At 51.9% G+C, this 21,013-nt stretch overlaps 1 long non-coding RNA gene across 1 annotated transcript; it reads left to right on the top strand.

Annotated features, from left to right (window-relative positions):
- Positions 241-16,403, top strand: LOC106507395. The gene is made up of 3 exons (XR_001303339.2): positions 241-1,908; positions 12,538-13,920; positions 14,188-16,403. It is a non-coding gene; the product is annotated as an uncharacterized LOC106507395 (long non-coding RNA).

The raw sequence follows: 21,013 nt of genomic DNA, 5'->3' as shown, positions 1-21,013 counted from the left end.
TCTGCCTTCCACGAGTCAAGAATAGTTTCTCTCTCTCTATTTATTTATTTATTTATTTATTTTTTAAGCCTGCACCTGCAGCATATGGAAGTTCCCAGGTGAAGGGTCGAATCGGAGCTACAGCTGCTGGCCTACACCACAGCCACAGCAACTCAGGATCCAAGTCGCATCTTCGACCTACACCACAGCCCACAGCAATGCCAGATCCTTAACCCACTGAGGAAGGCCAGGGATGGAACCCGCATCCTCACGGATACTAGTCGGGTTTGTAACCTGCTGAGCCACAAGGAGAATTCTGCTCTACATTTTTAAATGGTTCAAAACAAACAAACAAACGAACAAACAAAACAAAGGAGGAATAATGTTTTGTGACATGTGAAAAGTACTTGAAATTCAAATAAATTCTAAGAGTGGAGCAGCGCGGCGCCCCTTGTTCCCAGATTGGCTGTGGCTGCTCTCAAGCTGCGAGGGGAGGCTCGAGAAATTGTCATGGGAATCCCGCAGCCCTCAGGGCCAGGCAAGCTCATCACCTGCCCTTTACAGTGAGAGGGGACCAAGCCTGGGCCACCAGAAATGAGCACCAAGTGGGTCCTTGAGGAAGAGTGGGGCTCCTCCCCAGAAACAGAGCAGGGGAGCCACGTGAGCAAAGACACAGGGTGTGGGGCCCCCTCAGAGGGCGAGGCGGGGTCTGTCTCACAGAGCATCGGGTCACAGCCCCCTCCTCCTTCCCCAGGGAACCTCCAGCCCCTGGTTTCCCAACTCCTGCTCTGGATGCTGGCTCCTCGCCCTCCTCTCGTGACCTTGCCTCGGTCACGTCCCCCCATCCTGGGACATTCGAGTTCTCTGACTTAGGGGAAGGGGACAGACCTCCTGTGACCTGCTCATTTCGATGCAAAGGGGAGCGAGAGCATGTTTCTTGGAATCCCAGAATACCCCAGTTATAAAGAGAATAGGCAGAGTTCTCTTGCGGCTCCACGGGTTAAGGACCCAGGATTGTCACTGCAGTGGCTTGAGTGGTTGCTTTGCACAGGTTCGAACCTTGGCTCAGGCACTTCCGTGTGCCACAGGTAAGGCCCCCAAAGGAAGGAAAATAGGCACCGCCTAGTCCAACCCTCCACCCCCACCCCTGCATCACACCGACAGGAAATCCGTGGCTCCCAATCTCTGGGCACTTGCCTGAGGAGGGGAGGGTTTAATGAAAATTCTGAAGGTCTCAGCCGGAGTGAAGGGTCCAGCTTGTTCTGTTTCTCATAAAGCTGGGAGCATGCAATAGAGCATTTGAATTGTGAGTGTGGGACTGCACGTGTGTGTCCGTGTGTACGTGTGCGTAAAGCAAATCACACGATGGGCTAGTCATCCTCAGTTTTACAGACGGGGAAACCAAGGCCCAGGGAGCAGAAGCAACAGGCTGGTGGCCAAGCTGCTCCTTGGTGGCAGAGGCAGCAGCTGTGCCAGAGCCCACAGCCCACACTCATCCGGAGCCAGACGGCGACGCTCTCCTGGCCTCCATTGGAACTCCGCGCTCCCCGGCCCCACGTCCTGTTTACCGGGTGCTTCCTAATAAGGTGGCCGATGCCGTCATCCAAGCCGACCTCCTTCCAGGAAGGCATCACTGCAGATGGACTGGTTCTGGCGGTGGTGTTTTTAAGGAAAGAAGGAGAAGGAAAAAGGAAAACATTTTCTTGGGCAAGCAGCTTTGGACCAGATGCTCAGGCCGTGCTGAGTTCAGGATCCATCCCGGCAATTGTGGGAGGTGTCTGGAGCTTAAAACGTACCATCTGGGGTCTGGAGGTACCGCCCTCAACAGCAAAATGAAATACCCAGAAAGTGGGGCGAAATCTGGGAAAATGGCAAGACCTGGAGTTATTTCACCCACGCTGGCTCCCTGAGGAAATCTGGCAGAGGCAGGTAAGACCCTAGCAAGTGCTGGGGTTACGGTAGTGGGTGCACATTGCCTGGTTTTAATAGAGTCCCCTAGTGGGGCAGTTTCAGCAGACGATGGACAGGCAGGCACGGGGCGTGGTTTCAAGGCGGAGGCCCCTCACACACCCCCTCCCGCCCAGCCCCGCGCTGGGCAGCAGCTGATGGGTCCTCCCTGGTCCTCCCAGGGAGACGAGAGACAGGTGTTTCCAGAGAGGCTGCCCACCCTCCCGCCCACGAGAGGACCGCTCCCTGCACCGCGCTCATGGGAACGCATCTGGCAGTAGATCCGAAGGGGATTTCAGTCGTACCCACGCTCCAAGGTGGATGCTCCCCATAGATGCTTTGCTTCACTGCCTAGGACGTAGCTGCAGAGATGCTGTGTGTGGGTTTCCAAAAAGGAAAAAAAAAAAAAAAGGAAAGGAGAGTTGGGAGACTTTAAGCTCCACCATTTCATGGTTTCTGAGGCGCTTGCCCAGATGTAGAGCTGGGGCTGCTATAACCACGACTTTACTTCCCTCTGTCATCAACCGGCCCAAAGGGAATGACTGCTCTGGCTTCAGGGGAGACCCGTGTGGTCGTGGCTGTGTGCCTATGGGCACAGCAGAGAGGGGGTCATGGAAACTCCAGCCTGAACCTGGTGCCCACTGCCTGGCGAGGCAGCGTTCTGTGCCAAGGAATGAGCTTAGCATCTGGGTCCCCAAACATCCTTCTGAGCTGGCAGCCCAGGGCATAGGCAGGGACCAGCCTCTGCTCATAATGGACCCTTCGGCGTATTTTCTGGAAAACGGAGGCATGGATATCTTAATCAGCCTGTCTAGATTAACTAGGGGGGCAGAGTGGCCAGGACAGGGGCAGAGTGACTGGGCCAGGACAGAGCGTTTCCCTGAGGATGGAGGCTCTTGGTGTCTGAGCTTCCTGCTTCTCCTCTCCGCTACCTGGTCTGTGACCCCCCAGAGGGCAGGTTTGCATCGGAGTCACAGATGTGTCTTACGGCACCTAGAGCAGTAGGTACAGTGTGGGTTCCCGACAAACACTGTAGGATGAATGTATTGTCACCCACTCGGGTGTGGCACTTTGCCACGGGCGGCCTGGCCAGACCCCCACGGCTTCTCTTCTTCACATTCTCTGCGGGGCTGACTGGTCTCTTGATGGTGGGGTCGGCGATGCATCTCTGCAGCCATGCCCAGCGCTGTGGCTGGCGGGCACAGAGGACTCTCTAAACTGTCAGGTGAACATTAGCCGGGACCACCCTCTACCAAGTCCCGTTCTTGTTCCAGGCCCACTGCCCGGCCCCGTCCGTGCAGACACATCTGTGAGCGTTTTGGAAGATCTCCAAGGCCTTGCTCTAGCGCCTGTGGGTTTTCTTCGAGGGCAGCCAGCGCCTGCTCCAGGCAGTGTAAACAAGCGACAGATTTATAGCTGGCTTTGCCCAAGCAGGTCCTGGCCATTGAGGTGGATTCCATAGCCCAACCTGCAGGTCTGGCTGTTTCTGCTGCTCCTGGGGAGCCTCACTTCCGAGTGGGAGGAACTCAGTTCTGGAAGCACCCAGGATGTGGAATCCTATCTGGGAGACAGTCGGGGGTGGTTTCTTTTATGTAACATCTGCAGCCCCTTCCCCCAGCCCCCGGCCCCTCCCCGCCTGCAGGGCGTCTGGAGCTGTGCTCCTGGTGGCGAATCCACACTCTTGCTCCAGGATGTCCTGAGGAAGCACCTGGATTACAAGGGGGAACCCTGCTCCCCATTTTCTGAAGCCAGCATCCCTCAGCACCGGGGCCTGGCTCACTATAAACACCCACTCCCTTGTCCCCGGCCTCCAGTCTAGCCCCTGAAATCCTGCGGCAAAGTACTTGGTCAAAAATACCAGAAACAGACTCAGAGACATAGAGAAGGGATTTGTGGTTGCCAAGGGGGAGGAGGAGAGAGTGGGGTGCCCTGGGAGTTTGGGGTTGGTAGATGCAAACTATTGCATTTGGAATGGATGAGCCATGGGGTCCTCCTGCTGTACAGCACAGGGAACTCAATCCAGTCTCTTGGGATAGAACGTGATGGAAGACAAGATAAGAAAGGGAATATGTGTTTGTGTGTGTGTGTGTGTGTGCGTGTGTGTGTGCGTGTGTGTAAAACTGGGTCTCTGCTGTACGATAGAAATTGACACAATATCGTAAAGCAACTACTCTTTAATAATAATAATACAATGCCCATTGAACAAGTCATCACTTGCTTAAGCTCCAGCTGCCCTTGGGGTGAGGCCGATTCCTTGACAACCTTTGGAGGCGGTGTGGCTCCCTTCTCTCCCATCCCCCTCTGCTCATGTGGGGTGACCACTGAGACACTTCACTGCAAGTGACTCAGAAACCTGGACCACACTGGCTTAGCGAAGAGGGCTGTGCTTTAGGCTAAGGATGAATGGGCTTCTGGCTGGGTCCCCAGCAGGTAGGCCTTTCATTTTCATTGGCCCGAACTGGGGCTAAGCCCCTTGTCTTAATTTTTTTAATTTATTCTTTTATTATAGTTGATGTGCAGTGTTGTGTTAGTTTCTGTTGTACCACAAAGAGATGCAGCTATGCATACGCATGCGTTCTTTTTTATATTCTTTTCCGTTATGGGTTCTCCCAGGATGTTAAGTATGGTTCCCTGTGCTATACGGTAGGACCTTGTTGTTATCCATTCCATATTTAATAATTTGCATCTGCGAACCCCAAACTCCCAGTCCATCCCACTCTCTTCCTCCCCTCCTCGTTGGCACCCGCGAGTCTGTTCTCTATGTCTGTGAGTCCATTTCTGTCTTATAAATAGGTTCATTTGTGTTATATTTTAGATTCCACATATAAGCGATATCCTATGGTATTTGTCTTTCTCTGACTAACTTCAGTTAGAGTGATGATCTCTAGGTCCATCCATGTTCCTGCAGATGGCATTATTTCATTCTTTTTTATGACTGCATAGTATTCCATTGTATATATACACATGTACCACAGCTTCTTTATCCATGCATCTGTCGATGGACATTTAGGTTGTTTCCATGTCTTGGCTACTGTGAATAGTGCTGCTATGAACATAGGGGTGCATGTGCCTTTTTGAATTATAGGTCTGTGCAGATAGACGCCCAAGAGTGGGATTGCTGAAGCACATGGCAGCTCTATTTTTAGTTTTTTGAGGACCCTCCATTCTGTTTTCCACAGTGGCTGCACCAACTGACATTCCCACCACCCGTGTAGGAGGGTCCCTTTTCCTCTATATGATGAGCATGCTGGCTGGAGTGAGGTGGCACCTCATTCTAGTTTTGATGTGCGTGTCTCTAATAATTAGCGTAGCCCATTTCTGAATCCATTCCCACGGCCGGGGAGGCCTGTTTGCTGAGGCCTGGGAATCTGCCATCCTTGCTGATGTGGGACGGGATTATTTGGATCAGCTTGAACGATTCGGGGTCTGTGTTTGGAGCTGGCTGGTCTCCAGACCACATGGGGTGAGTGTGGACTGAAGGCGGGAGACAAATTCACGGACCTCACTCTTGTCTACACAATATTCACACACACACCTGCCATCCATTGTATTAAGCACACCTCCACTGTCCCCCGGGGTTTGAGGGGTTGGCCCTCCCCTGGGGGATGACAATGAACTACAAACTTGGGCCCTGAGGGGGGAGGAGGCACACAGTCTCAATGTCCACGTGAACCACAGGCTTCTCCTACCCGTGACCTTCAGATAGCTCCTTCTTCCAACCAGACACCCAGAGGTGCCGTCCACCTCTGTGACCAGCCTGGGCCCACTGGGCCTTTGGGAAGGGCCTCCGCCCCCTGCAGATCTGGACACAGAGCTTCATCATAGTTTGGTGACCTGTGGCCACAGAGAAATCTTCCAAACCAACACACCCGAAGACCACGTATTAGAGAAGAGAGCAGGAAAAACACAGCAAAAGCTCTTCTTTGGAAAGTGGGTGGTCCCGCTGTTACGACCCCATAGCCCTTGTCATGCTGCTGGGCGGGCAGAGCCACTGTGAAAACCAGCCAGGGTACCATCATCTGTTTTTCCCTGCCCCGGTCTGTCCCACATGCAGATGGCACCAAGAGTGGGGCCTGGGAACTGCCCTCCACGCTTAGACGGGCTGCAGTTGGCAGCTCAGAGCTCTGACCGGCCCTCAGTGCTGAGTGGGCGGCCAGTCAATTCCATGGACTCTGTCTCTGTGCATCACCCAAACCTTAGCTCCGCGGGCTCTCCCTTCCTGCTGGCAGGTGCAGGGGCCAGGGGGTGTTGGGGTGCGGGGGGGAGAGTGGAAAAGCACCAGCTCGTAGTAGCACACCCCCCCCCCGCAATTATCACCATAGTCAATTTTAGAGCATTTTCATCACCCCAAGAAGAAACTGCGCGCTTTAGCTCCCCCTCCCTGCTCCGACATCTCTCTGTGCCGTGCTCGGGGGAGACTGGCCGCGGGGAGTCAGGCTGCTGCTGGCGTGAATGTTGGTGGAGAATTTGCCCCAGCAAACGCCCCATTGCCTCTCACTGGCCAGAACTGGGTCATCCCTGTGGTGAGGGGACAGCCGCCACCTGGCATAGGCCTGGTGCCCAGACCCGTCCCTGGTGGGGGTGGGAGTGCAGCAGGAGGAGGAGAGGATGCTGAAGGGAGCTGACTACAGTGCCCTCACCCTCCAGTGCGGGCATCGCGCCCTGCCCCAAACCTCTCCACTCCGCTCCCAGCTGTTATTGTACCGCCCCCAACGCTGGGGACCGGGCAGGACTGCCCCCGTTTCTGCCTCCTGGTCATTACTCATTCATTTATGTATTTATTTGTCTTTTTAGGGCCACACCTGCAGCATTTGGAACTTCGCAGGCGAGGGGTTGAATTGGAGCTGCAGCTGACAGCCCACACCATAGCCACAGCCACGCCAGATCCAAAGCCGTGTCTGCGATCCACACCTGAGCCTTTTGGTACTGGCATAGGCCTGGTTCCTAGAGTGGTCCCTGGGCGGTTTGAGTGTCCCCCCGCCCCAACACCCACATGGGTTCTGTCACCCTTCCCCCCGGAAGCTGCCTCTGCCTCTCCACCCAGGTTTGGATGCTATCGGGCATCGGTTCTTCCTTATCAGTTGAGATTTCCTGGCAGTGCACTAGCCCCTCTGGCACCTGTATCCAAGCTCCCAGAGAGCACAGAAGGCAGACCTGGTCCCTCCATGGGGGGGCGGTTTCCCCTCTTAAAGATGACGGAGGAATTCCCATTGTGGCTCAGTGGTAATGAACCTGACCAATATCCAAGAAGATGCAGGTTCCATCCCTGGCTTCATTCAATGGGTTAAGGATCTGGAGTTGCCGTGAGCTGTGGTGTAGGTCACAGACTCGACTCGGATCTGGTGTTCCTGTGGTTGTGGTGTAGGCCGGCAGCTGCAGCTCCGATTTGACCCCTAGCCCAGGAACTTCCAGATGCCATGGGTGTGGCCCTAAAAAAAAAGCCCCCCCCCAACTGCAAAAAAAAGAGATGGTGGAATTGAGACTTCAAGAGAGGAGTGACTTGTCCCAGGTGATTCAGCTCAGGAGGCCACAGAGCCTGGACTCAAACACATCCCCTCTCCCGCTGCTCCCAGGACCAGCTCCTTCTGTTACTGTAGCAAAACAGCCCTTCGGAGATAAAACGTGGTGGATCCATGTGCTGGAATATTGCCTGGCCATAAAAAAGGAGGGAGGAGGTGACCAGGACTATGGCATGAATGACACTTGAAAACAGGATGCTCAGTGAAAGAATCCAGGCTACAAAAGGCCACAAATGATGTGATTCCACTTAAACGAAATGTCCGGGATAAGCAGATCTGCCGACAGAAAAGGAGAATCCTGTTTGCCCAGGGCTGGGGGTGGGGCAGGCAGTGAGATGATGGAGCAGGGAGTGAGATGAGAAATGCAGAGTTACTTTTTGGGGTGATGAAAATGCTTTAAAATTGGCTATGGTGATGGTTGCAGGTATCTGCCAATATACGAACGTCCACTGAATTGTACATTCTAACTAGGCGAATTGTATGGTAGGTGAATTACATCTCAAAGCTGTTATAAAACACATGCACACACTTCCCTGGAGAACGGGGCTACGTATCATGATAGCTCTCGTGTTATGAAGAGAAACTTTTCTTTCAAAACACTTTCTACAGCAGAAATTATCCCAACCTTGTAAATCAGCTATACTTCAGGAAAACTTTCAAAAATGAAAAAAAAAAAATGATATCGGTTACATACAAAAAACCCCCACTTTCAACAGTATATCTATAATTGCTTTTCCAATGGGAAGATTGCTTGAACGCTCGTGCCTTAAACCAGTAAAACTTCTAGCATCTCTCAGAATCACCTTGATGGTTTGTTAAAACCCTCACCCTCCAGGCGCTGGCTCGGCAGGCCTGGGGTCAGGCCTGAGCATCTGCATTTCCAGGAAGTTCCCGGGGATGCTGATGCCGCTGGTCCAGGGGCCATGACTTGAGGGCCACTGTCTGACTTTCACTAGTTCTAATGACTTTTCTTTTCTTTCTTTCTTTCTTTCTTTCTTTCTTTCTTTCTTTCTTTCTTTCTTTCTTTCTTTCTTTCTCTTTCTTTCTCTCTCTTTCTCTCTTTCTTTCTCTCTTTCTTTCTCTCTTTCTTTCTCTCTTTCTTTCTCTCTTTCTCTCTTTCTTTCTTTCTTTCTTTCTTTCTTTCTTTCTTTCTTTCTTTCTTTCCTTCCTTCCTTCCTTCCTTCCTTCCTTCCTTCCTTCCTTCCTTCCTTCCTTCCTTCTTTCTTTCTTTCTTTCTTTCTTTCTTTCTTTCTTTCTTTCTTTCTTTCTTTCTTTCTTTCTGTCTTTCGGTCTTTTTAGGGCCACAGCCAGGGCATATGGAAGTTCCCAGGTCAGGGGTCCAATTGGAGCTGCAGCTGCCAGCCTACATGCCAGATCCTTTAACCCACTGAGAGAGGCCAGGGGTCGAGCCTGCGTCCTCATGGATACTAGCCGTGTTTGCTACCGCCGAGCCGCAATAGGCACTCCTTTAATAACTTTTCAGCTGTCTTCCTTTGATTTATAAATTTAAAAGTTCATATTAGGAGTTCCCTGGTGGCTCAGTGGTGGAGGATCTGGTGTTGCCATTGCTGTAACTGGGGTTGCTGCTGTGGCGAGGATTTGACCCCCGGCCCGGGAACTTCCACATGCCGCAGGTGTGGCAAAAAAAATAGTATTAGGTGCAAAATACAGGTTTGTTTTTTCACTCCTTTATTTGAGCACCACTTTGCCTTGTTTAGAGTGTGGGCTGGGATCTCTGGTGTGGGTGAACTGGGCATTGTTTTCCTAGTGACGTTTGTTGGCTGCTTCTGGTCGATGTCCTTTATCAACTCAAGAAAGTTTCGTTTTATTCCTAGCTTTTCAAAATGATGTTTAAAAATCAGGCGTGGACATTTAATTTGATTAAATGCCTCTTCAGCATCAACTAAAATGATAAACTCTCATATATTTTATATTTCTTTAATATATTCATATGGAGATACAAAGATGAAATAGTTTTCTAATGTTCACAAACCCTTGCATTCTTGGAATAAAACCTACATGGTCATAAGGCATTTTTCTCTTAATTCATGGCCGGATTCCTCTTGCTGTTTTACTTAAGACTCTTGCCTCCATAGTCACAAGTGAGAACTGTTGCTTGTTTGTTGCTTGTTTCTTTCTATAGTTTTTGCTTTGTGCCATTCTTTCCACGGGTTGGATCAGGGTTACATCAGCCTCCTAGGACGAGCTGGGAAACCTGTATTTTATGCAGGACTTTGGGAGAGAACATGGTAACTACGACCTTGACCCAAGGTCCCCCCCACATCACCTTCCAGCCTCCCCCTCCACGGCCTGCCTGCTCTTGCTCTGTCCTCGAGCAGCCTGGCTTGCTTTCAGTCTCTCGCTTCCTCCTGCCACAGGGCTTTTGCACATACCACGTGCTCTCTCTGATGGAAATGTTCTCTCCCGTGCTTGCTTATTCAGCTTTGGCCTTTTAATTTCTCTGACCTCCCTGTCTGGTCAAAGGCCTCTTATTGCCCTGTGCGCCTTTCTTCTTACGCGCACCACGTTTGCACTTTTGCCTTTATTTGCGTGATTTTTATGTCTAACACCTGTCTCTCCCACTGGACTGTCGGTTCTTTGAGGATGGGGAATGGATTTTTGACTCCCAGAATATACCGCGGTGCCCAGCATATCATATGTGCTTAATAACCTTGTGGTGACTGAAAGAATTTGTCCTTCACTAGAAAACAGGCTTTTTACGTACGTACAGCAATAACACTTCCCAGTCTCTGCCAGCCACGTTTTAAAATATTTCCTTCCTTTCTGGTTACCCTGATGGTTTTCCATGACAAAGAGAAATGTCTACCTGTTAACACATCAGCTCTGGTCAGTATCTCTTGACCTCCTGGGACATAAGAGCGAGATCAGGACCTGGCGGCTCCCTCTGTCTTTCCCCTTCTTACTGCCCACTCACTGGCCCCCGTGCCTCTGATTTCTGCATTGCCAGGCCTTAAAATATATGCACTTTGTCCCATGACTGTAATTTTTTCTGTGCCTTGACAGTCGGCAGATGCTAAACAAATGTAAACCAATAACCAGCACTCTTAGTATTCTCTTAATAAGTTTTTCATCACAGATGTGGAGAAAGAGACGGAATCCGAGGCCACTAGGAGAAGAAGGGACAGCACATAATTTTTTAATATTTCATGTTTTGATATGCCCCCCATTATCTCTGCAAGTATCCACATCTCCCCTACAAATGTTTGCTAAAGAGGAATGTGTGTTTCCCCTTGGAGATATCATTTTATTTTATTTTATTTTTTGGTCTTTTTGGGGCCGCACCCGTGGCATATGGAGGTTCCCAGGCTAGGGGTCGAATCGGAGCTGTAGCTGCCAGCCTACGCCACAGCCACAGCAATGCCAGATCCAAGCCGCATGTTGTACCCACGCCCCAGCTCACGGCAGCACCGGACCCCCAACCCACCGAGCAAGGCCTGCGTCCTCGTGGATACTAGTCAAATTTGTTTCCACTGAGCCACGAAGGGAACTCTCATTCTTTTCAGAGCTGACTGATTTCCTGATTGGATTGGTACCATTTGCGCTGGAGATCTATGGAACAGTTGTCACCCTCCGATCTTTTGTATATCACGCTCCTGGGTTTGGCTCACCGTTTTTTAGTTTCTTGGCTCCTATGTCATCCTCTTTCTTAGATCTCACTCTTGTTTTGCTGGAGACATGTCCCGGGGTAGAACTTTCGGAATGGGTCTATGGATGCTCAACATTCTGAGTCTGTGCAGGTTTGAATATGTCTTTGTTTTTTCCCTGGCAGGGGATTGACAGTTGGCCTAGACTATTTGCCTGAAATCAGTTTCCTTTTTAGGTCATTTGGTTTTTCACCCGGGAGGCTTTTAGGATTTCTTTGTATCTCTGGAATTCTGAAATTCTCTAGACATGCAATTTCACCTAGAAAGTATGTCTCTTTTTGACTTTCCTCGTTCAACACTTGGCTGTGACTTTCTGTTTGAGAATCAAGTCTTTCTTTAGCACAGAGAAATTTCCCTCTATTATTGCTTTCGTGTCTCTCCTGCACATCTATCTTTTTTCCTCCAAGGACACTTATTAGAAATTGAGGACTAATTCCACATGTGTGCTGAGTAAGTTTGTTGTGTGTGTGTGTGTTTGTTCTCTTGTGTTCCTGCCCTGTGTTTGAAGACTTCCTTGGTTTTATGGTCTATGTGATTGATTTGGTGTTCAGCTATGCCTGTTTTCATTCTTCTCATTGTTTGAATTTTGGGGAATTATCACTGGATTTCCAAGAGATCTTTCTTTCCTGATAACTCCTGTTTGATATCTGCTCACAGTCCCCTCTGCCTCTGTTCTCTTGTGCAGAAGTTCAGGAAGCAGAAGCCCATATTATTTTTGTAGAGCCTGAACCCGAAGGACCACATGGGTTGAGAGGGATCTTTTCAGGGTCTGAGACAGAGCCTGCGTGGAAAGGGTGGGGCTCTGGGCCCAGAGACACCGGCACAAACTCAGCCTGGAGCACTGACTGGTGGTAGGATCTTAACTCCTGCAGCCTCAGCTTTCCCATCTGTAAATGGGGAGAACACTTCCTACCTTGCCAGCTGGCGGTGACGATGGCAGGGCTCCTGCAGGCCCCTGGATCCGCACGTTGGCTGTGAATGAGTCTCCATCAATTAATGCAACACAAGGCCTGTACTCTGCCCACACCCTGTCCCCAGAGTGGCAAGTTGCTTTTGTTATTCTTTACCCCAGAGCTGTTTGGCTTTTTGACTATATATACATGTATGTATGTATTTTAGTCATTTCTGGGCAGCTTCTCATGCATATTCAAATTCAAGCAGTTAGGGCTCTGAGAGTGATTCAAATGTTTGCTGCTGCAGAGTGTAATGGATCTTAATATAGCCCTGTCACCCAGGCCTGCCATCCCCTGCCGGCCTCCTCCGCTCCCCCACTCCCGGTTCGGGCCGAAAGAGATCAAAGCCAGATACACTTCCGCCGCCCTCCAGCCTCAGGGAGGCTAACTCGCGGGGCTGGGGAGCCCTTGCCATCATCCAGATTTTTGTTTTCCTTTTATCCCGGGGTCTGGTCCTTGTCATTCTTTCTGTAGACGACCCGACATCCGGAGAGGAATATCGGAGAGGCGGGGCACGTCTCAGATCGTCTGGACCCCTCGGCTGCCCAGAGCCCGCGCTCAGCAGTATCTGCGGCATGAATGAGGCAGACACTGGAGCCTGGAATGCAGATTGCTGCTCCGGGGAGCGGAATCAGAAATTGAGAAGTGACTTTGAAACGGGAGGGTCGGCTGTGCCTTCCCTCAGGCATGGGGTCCCACATGCCACAATGTCATAATGAAAGCCACACAAAGGGACCCAGACACTGAAGGATGCCTCTGCGGCTTGGGGGAGGAGTCCTACGGGAGTGGGAGGGGCTTGGCAGGAAGGCTCTACCCCCTCCACCATTCGCCCCTCCCAATCCCCGCCCCCCTCGCTCCTTTTCTCGCCGCGGAGCCCCAACCCCCATCATGACTCTCTGGACAGCGGAGACCCCTCTGGATTTGGCTGTGACCCTCTCAGCTCCACAGCCTGGGGATGTGCGTCCCGCTTGGGACACGCCGGGTCTGGAGTCCTGTCTGGGACCGGGCTGGTTTGCCAAGGGGCTGGCAGAACCCCAAGGGCACCCGCCTCGTTACCCACAGGGTAAAGCCCATCCTGTGTGACCCCGCCTCCAGCCTCCGTTTCCTGCCCCAGGTCTGCAGGCTCCTCATTCGCACCCTTCAGGGATCAGCCCACATCCCACCTTCAAACCCTAGGTCCCTCTCCCTCGGGGCCCCAGTCCCCTGGTTCACGCTCTCCAAGGCACTCCTCATCCAGCCTGGCTGAGGACGGTCCCCTCAGCATCACCGCGGATGGAGACTGCGCTCTGGTCACCCGCGTAAAGGGGCAGCGTTCTCACACGTGAGCCTGTATCCGAATCCGCCCCCCCACCAGGGTGTGTTAAAACACAAGTCCCTGGCCACACTCAGAGCTTCTGATTCAGCACTGTGTGATGGAGCACGAGAATCTGCATTCGGAGCCGTTTCCCAGGTGCTGCTGCTGCCGCTGCTCATTGGGTATCACACCTTGAGAACCGCTGGCCGAGGGGCGTGGGATCCTGGACCGGCGTCAGGGGCGCATCTCCCCACCAATCCGGCTGTGAGATCTGTCAGTTCACCGGATCTGACAGTCGGCAAATACTAACTGACAGAACCGCCTTGGGAGTCTAGAGAGCAACATCCCCTTGAGAGGACGGGGCCTTCAAGGAAGATGGAGACTGAGATCAACCAAGAAATATATACTGGTTCTGCGCCCGTGGTTTCTGACACAGCGCTCCTAAAACCCTTGCCATTTCCACAGTGAGGGGAGCCTGTGAGGCAACTCTTGGTGGCTCCTGGAGTTGATTCGAGGCTTGGATCTTTCAGCCGCATCCTTCAGCGTAGCGAAGGATGGATGAGGTAAGGATCCATTATGCCTGTGAGATGAAGACTCCATAGAAACCCCTAATCTATGGGTTTGGGGGGAGCTTCTGGATTGATATTCACATGGAGGTGCTGCGGGGGGTGAGGCACCCCAACTCTAGCCCTTAGCCTGCATTCTGGAAGAGGGTGGAGATGTTTCAAATGTTGAACCAGAGCTCCTCCTACCCCTTGCCAACGCGCGCGCGCGCACACACACGTGTACACACACACACACACACACTCTCTCTCTCTCTCTCTCTCTAGTGGGCATGCTCCCAGACCTCGTCATGGCCCCAGGCTAGAGAGCTGGAATTTTTCGGCTGGGAAGATCTTACAAACACCAAGTAGGTCGACCCTCCCTCTTTTTCCAAATTGGGAGACAAAGGACCTGAGGGAGGTAAGAAAGTTTATTCAACAGACCCTGATTAAGCGTTTGCTCAGTGGCTGGCTCTTTATGAGGAAACTGTGACAGAGAAAAATAAGGCACCCTCTCCAGCCCCCCTGAAAGAGGAACGAGGGACCCACCTAAGAGAGGGTGTAGGATTCTGAGGAGGGTGACAGGGCAAGGCCAGGGAAGTCTCCAAAGAGGGGAAGGTGCTGGATCTGAGTTTTGAGGGGTATGCGGGGTGCCATGTTGCTTTGTGAGTGTGGGATTTGTGTGCAGGGGATGTTGCACCCCAGCCCCGGGTACAGGGCTTGGAGCTCAGGACATATTTGTTGAATGAATGAGCATTAGGCAGTTTCATTTTTTCTGGAGACCAGGAAAGCAACTCGCAGGGGCTCTGGCCTCAGCTGAACAAAGGGGCTGATGAATGGACACTGGAGGAAGCCAAGGCCCATGTGGGTGAGCTTTGGCGGTTGGGGCTCTGATTGGGAAGGGCCTGGAATATCAGGGTTAGCTGGTCATTGGAAGAGGATGGCCCACTGCTGTCACTGAGGGTGGAGGAAGGACCATTCTTGAGAACCTACACCAGACCTACTTGCCAAGTCTCTCTTTCAGGCTGGAAAATTCAGGGTTATCCCTAGTTTAGAGAGTCCTGTCTAGTAGGGGACCCCAACTTACTACGTTGAGTTATCTGACGCTTGTGACATGTAACATGGTGGGGGCCTTTGGGTGGCTCTACTACTAAATTTCTACTATTCTAGAAATTTCCTTCATGTGTAGGGAGGTGAGCCCTCAGGGGGTGCAGGATTAGTACCGGTAGGGGGGCTCAAGGCTGTTTTCCCATCTTCCCAACACCAGCACCCCAAGTTGTATGGGGAGACACTCGCCTTATAACATGAATCCAGCTCAGCCCCCTTTCCTCTTGTGGGATGGAAGAATGTTCCATACCTTGGTTCTGGAGCTCCCTTGGACAGGCATGTGGAATTGCTTCTCAGGATCCAGCCTTGATGAACTTCTCTCCACTGGGTCACCCATGGATCATAGTCTTTCATGAGATTTGAGCCCACCTTGGGTAACCCTGACCTGGTCTGGGGATTTTGAGATGAAGGAGGCCACATCACCTGTGTAGAGGGCCAGTCCATCCCAATGATTGATGTCAAGATGGGGAAAAAAAAAAAAAAGATGCTCAGCCAGAATGTGGGGCCCTGGGCAGGAGGGACCCTGGAAGCCGTCCGAGTACCCTAGGACTTCCAAGACAACCTTGTGGATTATGAAGGCAGTGAGACAGATCATTTGAAATCACAACCATCCTAGAAATTCCCAGCTCTCTGAGCCATGTACCCACAGAGCTTCTTGCTACTAAACAAAGCTGTGGTAGGGGGTTGAGTACCTGGTTCTTTGACCCCGTCATCTCTGGGTTATTAGAGGAATCACCGTCTGGTGGAAAGAGCAAGGTCTTCGGAGTCAGCTGACCTTGGTTCCCACTCTGTTGGGCTGGAAGGATGGCTTCATCTCCCCGAGCTTCATCTCCCCCTCCCAGGGTTGGTGTGAATTAGAGGCAACAGGATGTCATCTTGGAGCCAGAGGAGGTGGCCACTCCATAGATAGTCTGCTCCTGCCTTCTGGCCCCTTCCCTGCCTTCTCCCCTCCTGGACCATATTGCAGACTCAACAGATGTCTGTGGGCTCCGATCACCCTTGACTAACGAGTCACGGATGGGCCCAAGGACATTGGTTCCAGCTGCCAGCACCAGCCTCCAGTAGGGAGCTAAGGGTGCCACGTGGAGCCAAAGACCAGCACCCAGCAGTGAGAAGGGGCGGGGTTCCAGGATGGACAGGCAGTGAGCCAGCAGGTGGCACAGGAGCCTGGGCTACAGGCTTCCATCCTAACCAGGTTGGGAGGTGACCAGGGACTGAGGTTGCTCAGGTCCCAAGTGTCACTGAGGGAAGCAGCCAGAGAACGGTCTTCCCTCTCAGAACATCCTCCAGAAGTTCCCAGGCTAGGAGTGGAATCAGAGCTGCAGCTGCAGGTGTACACCACAGCTGCAGCAACACCAGATCTGAGCCACATCTGAGACCTACACCACAGCTCATGACAAAGCCAGATCCTTAACCCACTGAGCAGGGCCAGGGATCAAACCCGCATCCTCATGGAGACCACTGTTGGGTCCTTAACCCGAGAAGACACAACGGGAACTCTCTTTCCAACATCTTGAGAGATGAAGTGTTTTCTTTTTCTTTTTTCTTTTTTTGTCTTTTTAGAGCCATACCTGGGGCATATGGAAGTTCCCAGGTTGGGGGACGAATTGGAGGTGCCACTGCTGCCCTACACCATAGCCACAGCAACGTGGGATCTGAGCCACATCCGCGACCTGTACCGTAACGCCGGATCCCCGACCCACTGAGCGCGGCCAAGGATCAAACCCAAGTCCTCATGGATACTAGTCGGATTCGTTTCCACCGCGCCACAATGGGAGCTCCCGAAAGAGGAGGTGTTGATGAGGATCTTAAGGTCCTGTCGCAAAGACCTTAGAGGAAATGACGTGTGAACAGGAGGAGAAGGACAGCGAGTCGTGGCCCTGCCCCATTCTGTCAGCTAACACCAGTGAGCTCAGGCACCTGCCCGGCCCCTTCTCCTCCTCCCCCCACAAGCCTGTTCTGACCACAGCCCCAGAGGCGGTATTACGCCAACCCCCTCCTCGCTTTGCCGTCGGGAACCTGGGTCCCGAGTGTCGTCCAGCAGCTTATGGGGGGTGAGTATGTCTCAGACTCCACACATGCCTGAGCCTGGGGTCACACAGGGACCACCAACCCTCCCCCTCCTGGGTTAGGGTCCGTGGGCGCCTCCCCGCCAGGACTCGTGGCTGAGCAGGGCTGATGGGCAGCTTTCCCCCCAGCCCCAGACCCTGGGGCTGCATCCAGAGCAGAGGGTGCCGGGCCCCAGGCTCTGCCCCGTCTGAGCCCCACCAGAGACAAATCCAGACGGGAAGACAGTTGGCATTTCTTCTGTCAGGGGAGCTGTGGTGGTCTCAGAAATATTTCCAAGTCTTTTAAAAAAATCTTGAATCATATTTATGATTGGCAATAGCAACTGTAAAAGAATACCTACACCAACTGTTAGAAGCAGATCGATATGGAACCGATTCGGGGTGGGGGGCGGATATGGAGATATTAGAAAAAGTGAGTCATCTCCATTTGGCTCTGAGCATTTGACAAGGAAAACACATGATGGCAGAACCGGGTGCCCGTGACCAGCCACGCAGAGGGCACAACCCATCAGCCCGGTGTTCAGCTCTCATCACTAATGAGCCAAGGAGAGCAGAATAGGCTTTAGTAGCAGTGATAGGTGCTGGTTGCCCACAGGCAGCTGGGAACCCTCGCCTTCTGGACACGTCCATGCATGCCTTTTTTCTTTGCTTTTTGAGCTGTCAGGTAGAGAGTCAGGTAAGTCTGCCACGGGCCCCTAGGCCCAAAGAAGCAGGGCCGCCGAGAGAGGGCTCTGGGCAGCTCACTGCGAGAGACTTCTCTGAGCGTTTCTTTGATTACAAACATGATAGGGAGTTCCTGTTGTGGCTCAGCTGTAATGAACCCAACTAGTATCCATGAGGACTCAGGTTCAATCCCTGGCCTCACTCAGTGGGTTATTGATCCGGTGTTGCTGTGAGCTATGGTGTAGGTCGCAGGTGCACTTCGGATCCCAAGTTGCTGTGGCTGTGGTGTGGCTCCAATTTGACCCGCAGCCTGGGAACCTCCATATGCCATGGGTATGGCCCTAAAAAAAAGTGAGATATGCTTATTATAAAAAATTAAACTAATTCATAAAGGTACAAATTCAAAGTACAAAGTCCAACCGCACGGAGACAATTAGCTCTGGCTCACACTGTGGTGAACCGTATTCCAGAGCCCTCTCCAGGCACAGACAGGCTGACACACAGGGGAGCCTACAGTTCCCTTCCCCTGGGAGCTGAGAAAGGGAGAGGGCAGAGCTGAGCTGCTGTCTCCCGGGAAGGGGGATGGAGAGAGGTGTGTTAGTCAGCTGGAGCTCCCGTAACAAAATATCATAGATGGAGTGGCTTCAACAAGAAGTTGAGTTTTCTCATAGGTGCAGAGGCTGGAAGTCTGAGATAAGGTACCAGCAGGGTTGGTGTCTGGTGATGGCTCTTTTTTCATGGGCCACCCTCCTGCCATGTGCTCACTTGGTTTTTTCCATGTGTGTGCAAGTGGGGAGAAGAGGGTGGGTGCTCCCATGTCCCTTCTGATTAGGGCACTAACCCCACCAGGAGGGTCGCCACCCACATGACCTCATGTAATCCTAATTTCCTTCTAAAGGCCCCATCTCCAAGTACCATCCCAATGCATTTAGGGCTTCAACATAGGAATCTGGGGGGGGGGATGCAAATATTCAATCCATAATGCAGCGGGGGGACACCCGTATTAGGTGCCTCCTGTGTGCCCAGAATGGTGTGAACCGCTTTGCAGCTACTGGCTTGTTTGTTTCACACAGACTGAAAGGCATGGATTACTGTCCTCATCTCACCTATCAAGAAGGTAGGTTTTGTGGGAGTTCCCTGGTGGTCTGGTGGTTAGGATTCTACATGTCCATTGTTGCAGCCTGGGTTCCATCCCTGGTCTAGGAACTGAGATCCCACATCAAGCTGCTGCACGTTGCGACCAAGAAAAAAAAAATTGAGTTTTGTGACGTATTTTGGATTTAAACCAGGATGCCCCTTTTGCTCCAAGGTGAAGGATTCATGAAGAAGAAAATTCAGAGATGGCCCCAAAGGGAGGAAAACTGTCCTGTTAGAGGTGACGGTGGCAGCTCTGGCCACGTTTATGCCACCCCTAATCCTTCTCTGGCCAACAGGCTCCCCAGGGAGGAATGGATGCCAGGGGGCTGAGTCACAGGTGCAAAGAGCCTTGCCCAGCCCGGGAAGCACAACCCTCCGCCTCCCAGAATTGGTTTCTCAGAATGCTATGGCTTGTGATAGCAAGCCTCAAATTGGGCAGAATAAGTCCTTAAAGATAGTTTTCTCTAGTGATTACACTGGCTGTTGAACAAACCTTATTAGTAATTAGTTTGCCAAAGATAGCAGCCCCTCAGTGAGCAGAAGCAATGGTAATTACTGGAGCCAGCCTTTCCAGCTATTTTCTGCAGAAATAAACACCACCCCTCTGGAGTTCTCTGGACAGTTTTAAATCCTGGAGCCCACGGCCCAGGGCTGGGCTGCCTCACTAAGTATGTCAAGCTCCTGGAGACTCATTTTCCTCACCCATTAGGTAGCAAGCCTGGTTTCACCTTGGTCACCATACTTCACGTCCAGCCGGGCAGGCTTGTACCCTCACCAATAGTTGGGGTGGCCGAGGTCACATCGGGGTGCTTCACGGACAGGGGGGCAGTTGAGATGAACAGGGGGCAGGCCCTGCAAGCAGAAGATGGCCTGACCACAGGGAACAGTGGGGACATGTGTGTGAAGGGGCCCGAGATGGGGCTATGTCAACAGGGACCACGTCATAAAGAACCGGGGATCACCTGCCAGGAAGCTCTTCCTCACTAACCTGTCTCCCAAAATGGCTCTGCATGGAACAGCCCTCACTCCTATGTCACACCCCCTCGTAGTCAACCTAGAGCTACTCCCATAAAACCCAAGGCAGGTGGATTCTCGTTTCTAACACTGGACAGCAAGCTTCTTCAGGCTGGGTGGGGGAGTTCTGCCTTATGTCCCTTTGTCCCCAACAGCTCCTGGCAGGGTCTTCCATGGAGGCGGCTGGGTAAGGGGGGTGTGAAGGGTGGGCACTGCTTCCAGCAGGGCTGATCTGGAGAAAGGCCACAGCAGTGAGGAGGAAGCTGGGGGCCAGGGAAACGGCACCAAATTATACTGCACTCACCCAGCACCCTGTGATCTAATCTTCCTCCTCTGGAGTCCCGCCCCGATGGGTGGCAGGAGAAGGAAACTCAGATTTGCCAATAAACAGTATTTCATCTCTTCTGGCCTAGTTTCTTTGGGGGTGATTTGTTCTCTTTGGGTAAATTCTCAGATTTCCAGTTATTCCCGCCTCAGCCAACTCCTCTTCTGAGATTCTGGGGCACTTTTTTCTTTTTTGGCCACCCATGGCATCTAGAGTTCCCAGGCTAGGGATCAGATCTGAATGCAGATGCTGAGCTGGGGATCAAACCCGCATCCCTACAGTCTAGAGACTCTGCTAACCCCTTTGAGCCATAGCTGGAACTCCATGGGGCTCTTCTGTATCCATTCATCTGTTGATGGACACTTAGGTTGCTTCCATATCTTGGCTATTGTAAACAAGGCTGCTGTGGACACTGGGGTACATGTGTGTTTTTGTTTTCTTTGGTACTTACCCAGGAGTGGAATGGCTGGATCATGTGATCGTCTTAATTTTTAGGAAGTTTTTTGAGGAAACTCCATACCGGTTTCCACAGTGGCTGCACCAATTTACATCCCCACCAAAGGTGCATGAGCGTTCCCTTTTCTCCACATCCTTGCCAGCATTTGTCACTTGTGGTCTTTTTGTTGATAGCCATTTTGACAAATGTGAGGTGGAATCTCACTGTGGTTTTGATTTGCATTTCCTTGATGATTAGCAATGTTAAGAATATTTTGATGTGCCTGTTGGCCATCTGTACGTCTTCTTTGGAAAGCTATCTATTTGAGTTTTCTGCCCATGTTTGCATCAGTCATTTGTTGGT

This window comes from Sus scrofa, chromosome 3 (genome assembly GCF_000003025.6).
Source record: "Sus scrofa isolate TJ Tabasco breed Duroc chromosome 3, Sscrofa11.1, whole genome shotgun sequence".
Taxonomy (NCBI): Eukaryota; Metazoa; Chordata; class Mammalia; order Artiodactyla; family Suidae; genus Sus; species Sus scrofa.
The sequence above is the reverse complement of the archived record's forward strand: the minus strand, read 5'-3'. Positions and strand labels throughout refer to the sequence as shown.